This window comes from Pinus tabuliformis, chromosome 1_2 (assembly GCF_031772625.1).
Source record: "Pinus tabuliformis cultivar Carrire ecotype Pingquan chromosome 1_2, CPIR1, whole genome shotgun sequence".
Lineage (NCBI taxonomy): Eukaryota > Viridiplantae > Streptophyta > Pinopsida > Pinales > Pinaceae > Pinus > Pinus tabuliformis.
Window position 1 is genome coordinate 799,541,570 of NC_142298.1, and position 6,875 is coordinate 799,548,444.

At 37.6% G+C, this 6,875-nt stretch overlaps 1 pseudogene; it reads right to left on the reverse strand.

The window, feature by feature from the left end:
• Positions 1–5,564: 5,564 nt before the first annotated feature.
• LOC149208316 (putative protein phosphatase 2C 12 pseudogene) lies at positions 5,565–6,427 on the reverse strand (annotated as a pseudogene).
• Between the last annotated feature and the right edge of the window lie 448 nt (positions 6,428–6,875).

The window sequence follows — 6,875 nt, forward strand, 5'->3', positions numbered from 1 at the left end:
ATATTTCTAACTCTCGTTTTACTTTGACATTATTTTATAATCAAGAAAATGTGGGAAGGAAGGCTATATTACAAGCCCATTAGATGAAGTTGGGGTAGATTTTATGGTTTGAAACTAACTCAACCGAAATTTTCTACATTGTTTTTATCAATATGAAAGCTTGAGAAGATAGGTGCAGGTGAAGCAATGGAGTTTTGAAATGGGTAGATTTTATAGTCTAACACTAACAACCAAAATTTTCTACATTGCTTTTATCAATATGAGAGCCTGAGAAGATAGGTGCAGGTGAAGCAATGGAGTTTTGAAATGGGTAGATTTTATAATCTAAAACTAACTCAAGCAAAATTTTGTGCATTGTTTTTATGAATATCAGAGCCTGAGACTATAGGTGTAGGTGAAGTAATGGAGTTTTGAAATGGAAATTACAAAAATAAAATTCTAAAATGAAACAACAAATGGATTTGGTACAAATTTGATTTTGTTTGTTCCATTATTGTTGTATCTATGAATGGGTTTTTCTGCTTCTTGGCTTCGATCATGACCATTTGGGGTGGCCTTCTGCACTGATTTCCATCTGCTTTCATCATCATGAGCTAGAGAGTCTATGATGTGTTTTGTCTTATAAGTCAGTTCTATACAATGTTCAGATTTCAAAAGATTTCATTCATGGCGTTTCTGCTCCTATAATTTCAATCAGGGTGGTCTCTGAATATTGCGTTTCCTTGTGCAGTAAATTCACTCTACATCATGGGGGAAGCTTACACACAGCTGGAGCTTAACATCATCTCAGCTCAAGATCTGAAGGAGATGCATCTTTTTGGCATGATGCAGACCTACTGTGTTGTATGGATCAATTTCGAGAAAAAACTGACGACGCAAATTGACAGAACAGGGGGCGCAAACCCTACTTGGAACGACAAGGCCATATTCAGAGTGGAAAAGAGTTTTCTCCACTGTGAAACCTCTGTTGTGATGATGGAGATATACTGCGTGGGTTGCCTCAGGGATACCCTGCTAGGCACTGTGAGGGTCTTGCTTTCCACTCTCCTCAAGGGCTACGGGAGCACAGATTTCAGTGGGATGAGTTTCTTGGCACTGCAGGTCCGTCATCCTTCTGGTCACCCACAGGGCATTCTCAACCTTGGCACCATGATTCTTGATGGAGTAGATCTTCACAGAATGAACAGATTCATCCCTACAACTGGGGGGGCTGTGGGTTTCAGAGATTTGATGGGGAATCCTGTCGAACCCAGGCCTTCATTTGTGGGAAAATTACTGTCCATTAAACCTAATAATGTTGTTGATGCCCAAGAACAGCAATCCCGCTGTCAAGACTTCAACAGTAGTGCATGCAAGGAACAGGGCAAAGATCAAGAAAAGCAGAAAGATGGTGGTGAGATGGTTGAGAAGGAGAAGAAGAAAGCTGTTGGCTGCTATCAGATTCTCATGGCCCCAAAATTGAAAAGGAATAAAGTTGGATTGAGGAATGGGGCTGCAAAAATTCATCTCAGTCCATCTGACAGTAACATCTGTGCCAAGGAAGATCAAGATCCTGCTCTGGCTTACAACAAAGCAATAGCAATTTATGCATAGTGTTATCATCAATAATATTATTGTGCAAGAATACGTTGGTTTTCTGTTATTATATTCTTTGTGCAAGTGCCTTCAATTCCTAGTTGATTCGTGAAGTGCTTATTATGGCATACATAAATATTTTGAAAATCATGAGCCACTGTGGATGAAACACTGGTTTATGTAAAAGTTTGAATAGATATATGAATCTGAAAAGGGCAAGTTCAGTGCCTTCAGTCTGCTACTTCGATATATATTCTTAGCCTATGTGGATGAAACATTGGTTTGTGTAAAAGTTTGAATAGATATGAGTCTGAATTTTGCAATGGGCATGTTCAGTGCCTTCAGTCTGCTACTTTGATAGATACTCTTAGCCACTGTGGATCACACATTGGTTTGTTTAAAAATTTGAATAGATATATAAGTCTCAAATGGGCAAGTTCAGTGCCTTCAGTCTGCTACTTTGATATATACTCTTAGCCACTGTGGATGAAATATTGGTTTGTGTAGAAATTTGAGTAGATATATGAGTGAATTGGGCAAGTTCAGTGCCTTCAGTCTTTGATATATACTACTCTTAGCCACTGTGGATGAAATATTGGTTTATGTAAACATTTGAATAGATATATCATATATGAGTCTGAAATGGGCAAATTCAGTGCCTTCAGTCTGCTGCTTTGATATATATAGAGTATATATATTTGTTTACAGGATGATCACTGCATTTTTAACTTATGTCCTTCATTAATCAAATCGATCTTTCAAAGACATAGTAGGCTTTCCTAATCTTGCAGAAAATGGTCCGTCCATATTAAGCCATAAGGATGAAAACCAAGCGAGATAATAATCAGCTGATGCAAGTGACTATTGTTGAAAAATATTTCTAACTCTCGTTTTACTTTGACATTATTTTATAATCAAGAAAATGTGGGAAAGAAGGCTATATTACAAGCCCATTAGATGAAGTTTGGGTAGATTTTATGGTTTGAAACTAACTCAACCGAAATTTTCTACATTGTTTTTATCAATATGAAAGCCTGAGAAGATAGGTGCAAGTGAAGCAATGGAGTTTTGAAATCAATGAAGGAGATATTGCATTTTCTAGAAAAAATGCCATCATCCACAACCGATTAACCAATTCTTTCTTCCTATGTAGCATCCTTGTTTTGACATAAGTTGGACAGAGATGACGACTTACACTGACATTCCATATTCAACAACTCTACTTAGACATTGACATAACTCATATAGACATCTCTATGATTGGGACTCAGCAACAGACAAACTCTGCTGTCAACTCAACTGCTTATGAAATGGCCATGAATCTGAAAAGGGCAAGTTCAGTGCCTTCAGTCTGCTACTTCGATATATATTCTTAGCCTATGTGGATGAAACATTGGTTTGTGTAAAAGTTTGAATAGATATGAGTCTGAATTTTGCAATGGGCATGTTCAGTGCCTTCAGTCTGCTACTTTGATAGATACTCTTAGCCACTGTGGATCACACATTGGTTTGTTTAAAAATTTGAATAGATATATAAGTCTCAAATGGGCAAGTTCAGTGCCTTCAGTCTGCTACTTTGATATATACTCTTAGCCAATGTGGATGAAATATTGGTTTGTGTAGAAATTTGAGTAGATATATTAGTGAATTGGGAAAGTTCAGTGCTGTCAGTCTTTGATATATACTACTCTTAGCCACTGTGGATGAAATATTGGTTTATGTAAACATTTGAATAGATATATCATATATGAGTCTGAAATGGGCAAATTCAGTGGCTTTAGTCTGCTGCTTTGATATATATAGAGTATATATATTTGTTTACAGGATGATCACTGCATTTTTAACTTATGTCTTTCATTAATCAAATCGATCTTTCAAAGACACAGTAGGCTTTCCTAATCTTGCAGAAAATGGTCCGTCCATATTAAGCCATAAGGATGAAAACCAAGCGAGATAATAATCAGCTGATGCAAGTGACTATTGTTGAAAAATATTTCTAACTCTCGTTTTACTTTGACATTATTTTATAATCAAGAAAATGTGGGAAAGAAGGCTATATTACAAGCCCATTAGATGAAGTTGGGGTAGATTTTATGGTTTGAAACTAACTCAACCGAAATTTTCTACATTGTTTTTATCAATATGAAAGCCTGAGAAGATAGGTGCAAGTGAAGCAATGGAGTTATGAAATCAATGAAGGAGATATTGCATTTTCTAGAGAAAATGCCATCATCCACAACCGATTAACCAATACTTTCTTCCTATGTAGCATCCTTGCTTTGACATAAGTTGGACAGAGATGAGGACTTACACCGACATTCCATATTCAACAGCTCTACTTAGACATTGACATAACTCATATAGACATCTCTATGATTGGGACTCAGCAACAGACAAACTCTGCTGTCAACTCAGCTGCTTATGAAATGGCCAGAGTCTTCTTAAAAATTTCAATATTTCTACAGTTGAGGATTGTAGCAAAGCTCAGGGATCAAACTTAACTCCATGCTTATGAGGCATCCGCGTTCTCACAGTTTACTTGCAGCTCATTCTCAGTTTTAATGGGAAGGTGATATATGGTGTATTATTGTTGCAGTGGCAGGGGATGGATTTTAATTGCTGGTTGGACCAAAAGAAATTGATGCAAATCAATATTAACTAGTTATTGATAATTTTGCCCACTGAGTTCCCTGAGGTCGAGTATAATGCTTTCCTTGCTTATCAAAGAATATTGCTTATCAAAGAGTATTGATTCCTTTTCAATAGGAGTAGCATGTGAGTGTCAGTTTTATAAAGAAGATTCTTTTTATTATTAATAAAAATATAGATAGTTTCATTTTAAAGGGTTATAAATATGAGTTATAAATACAAGACTTAAAAGGTTGTAAATATTTGAAGGGTTGTAAATATGAGTTATTAATTGTTTTTACTCAAAACCTGATAAATAGCAATTTAGCAATTTCTTTTTAATTGAGTGACTCAAATTCATGTTTCTTTAGGTTGAAGGTAAACCCACTAAAGTGGAAAAAATTGTGATTCCAATAATTAGAGGGATTGTCATCATGGGGTGATAAGAAATTTAATATTCCAAGAAGAGGAGGTAGTAGTAGATTCTAAATAAATTAGCAATACAACAACATAAATGTTTGCAACAAATTTAGAGAAATCCACCTTGTTGAATAATGCACACACTACATGGATAATGGATTTCCAAAAAAAACCTATGAACCAGAGCTTTAGAATAACAGACCGACTGCAATCACAAGACCCCCAACTAGTTCCAACAAAGCAAGCACCAAAAGCTTTGACGCCAAAGAACCCAACAGGAGAACTGAACCAACATAAATGTGAGCGAAGATCAGGAGAGCAAGGATGTAACCCTCCTAACTAGCCAGCCGAACTAAATTGAAGGAGAGCCAAACCCTATAAACCTGGGAGACGTAGTCGACTGGAAGGAGCTCTTCTGTTCAAGAATTCCTACTCCACTCAGAACAGTGAACTCACAAGCCCGCAACAATCTAATTTCCTTACCACCTCTCAAAATCCTGATGCCGAAACCATCATTTAACCATAACATTACACCTCTTGTAATTGCCTCCACCACATTCATCAATTGACTTAGAGAAACCACCACATTCCCGCATACCACCATCAATGTGAATGTACTAGCCCAATATCAATTGGATGAAGACATGAAGTCTAGCTCGGAGCCATAAATCAAGCTTTTTCCCTCCACGTGGTGGGAGCATTCAACCCACCATCTGTTACCTAATCCGAAACGTCAAATTTGCATTTAATTATCTCTATCTTTGCAAAACTCTAGAAAAGTTAACAAAAGAGTGCTATATATATATATATATATATATATGTTTGTTCTGGTAAAACCAACAGATATCAGAACGAGAAGGATAGGAAGCACCACTAGTAAAGATATACAAGACATGCAGCTAACAAAATATTAATGGCAAGGCACATCCACAGGCATATATCTATATACCTTTGACCGGAAATTCTTTGTCAGTTTTGACAAAGCCTGCGACCATGGCTCTTGGCAACGCTGATAACCAGTCTTCTCTACTCAAACCTGTTGGCATGGCACTCATAATATCTTTCAGTAGATTTTCCTTTGAATATAGAGTTGCCGCTGATCCATTATGCCCATCGAAGATCTGAAATGACATAACAACATTTATCACTCCACTTGCTCATTTCATTTCATGATTCACGCACAATACAATGCAATTTTCAAACATGGGAAAAAAAATATGCGCCTAAATGCATTTAAGGGCTCGTTTTCTTTCTTCGTCCTAATAAATCAACAACCGACAAAATTCCGAAGAACAGAGACCTGAAAATTAGACATCGCAAACCAAATTCACAACTTCTTTTACGACCCCCCTCAACCCTTGTGTTTTCCCACGGTGAAATACTATTTAGTTATGCACGAGGTACGAGTTCAAATCTCTTTGCTCGCACAAAGAAACCCCTAAGATTTAATTGGTAAACAATAAATAAAGACAGACAGCCGAGGAACCTAAACCATAAGCTAAACAAAACAAAATAAACAGAAAATTTCTGAATAAATTGCCACAAGAGGATAAGCAGAGCATATCGCAAAAACAACAAAGGTAGAGGACCCGTCCCGTGGAATTTTCTGGCATTCCAATTTCATAAGAGTGAAGTCCTCTCCTTTCTTGCTTTGGCCTGCCTGGCCATGTCGAATAGTCGGCTTCTCGATCTTCTCATTTTTGAGCTCGCGCTTCAGAAGTTCCGCCAAGGGCACCATCGGACCTCTCCTCCCGTACACGACCCCGTTTCCATTCCCGTTCGCCTGCTTCCTCTTCACCGGCATCATCTTCTCTCCCTCCTTGCTAAACATCAAGCATCATAGGGCCGCCACGCCTACTGACTCAGAAAATACTGTTATGATGTAACGCAATATCCCAAGATCTCATTTCTACAATTCAAGAAAGTCATGGATGAAATTTGCCCCAGAGATTCGATGGAGCCTATTTCAGAGGTCTGTCAGGGTAGCATGGGAAGCAAGAGTGGAGAAGACGAAAAGGGTACCCCAGGCAAAACTTTCAGGCTCCGATCTAGCAACATTCAGTGGAGGGTTTGCAACTGTTTCAAATATTGTGAACAGTTGCAACCACTCAACTACCTTCCATTGATCGAACGATTAACAATTTTCTAATCGTCTAACACATAATCTAACGACACACAAAGATATGACAAGTGGATTTTAGGGAAGTTCATTTCAAAGGGAAACGCCTTACGGCATAAATATTTTAATGTTG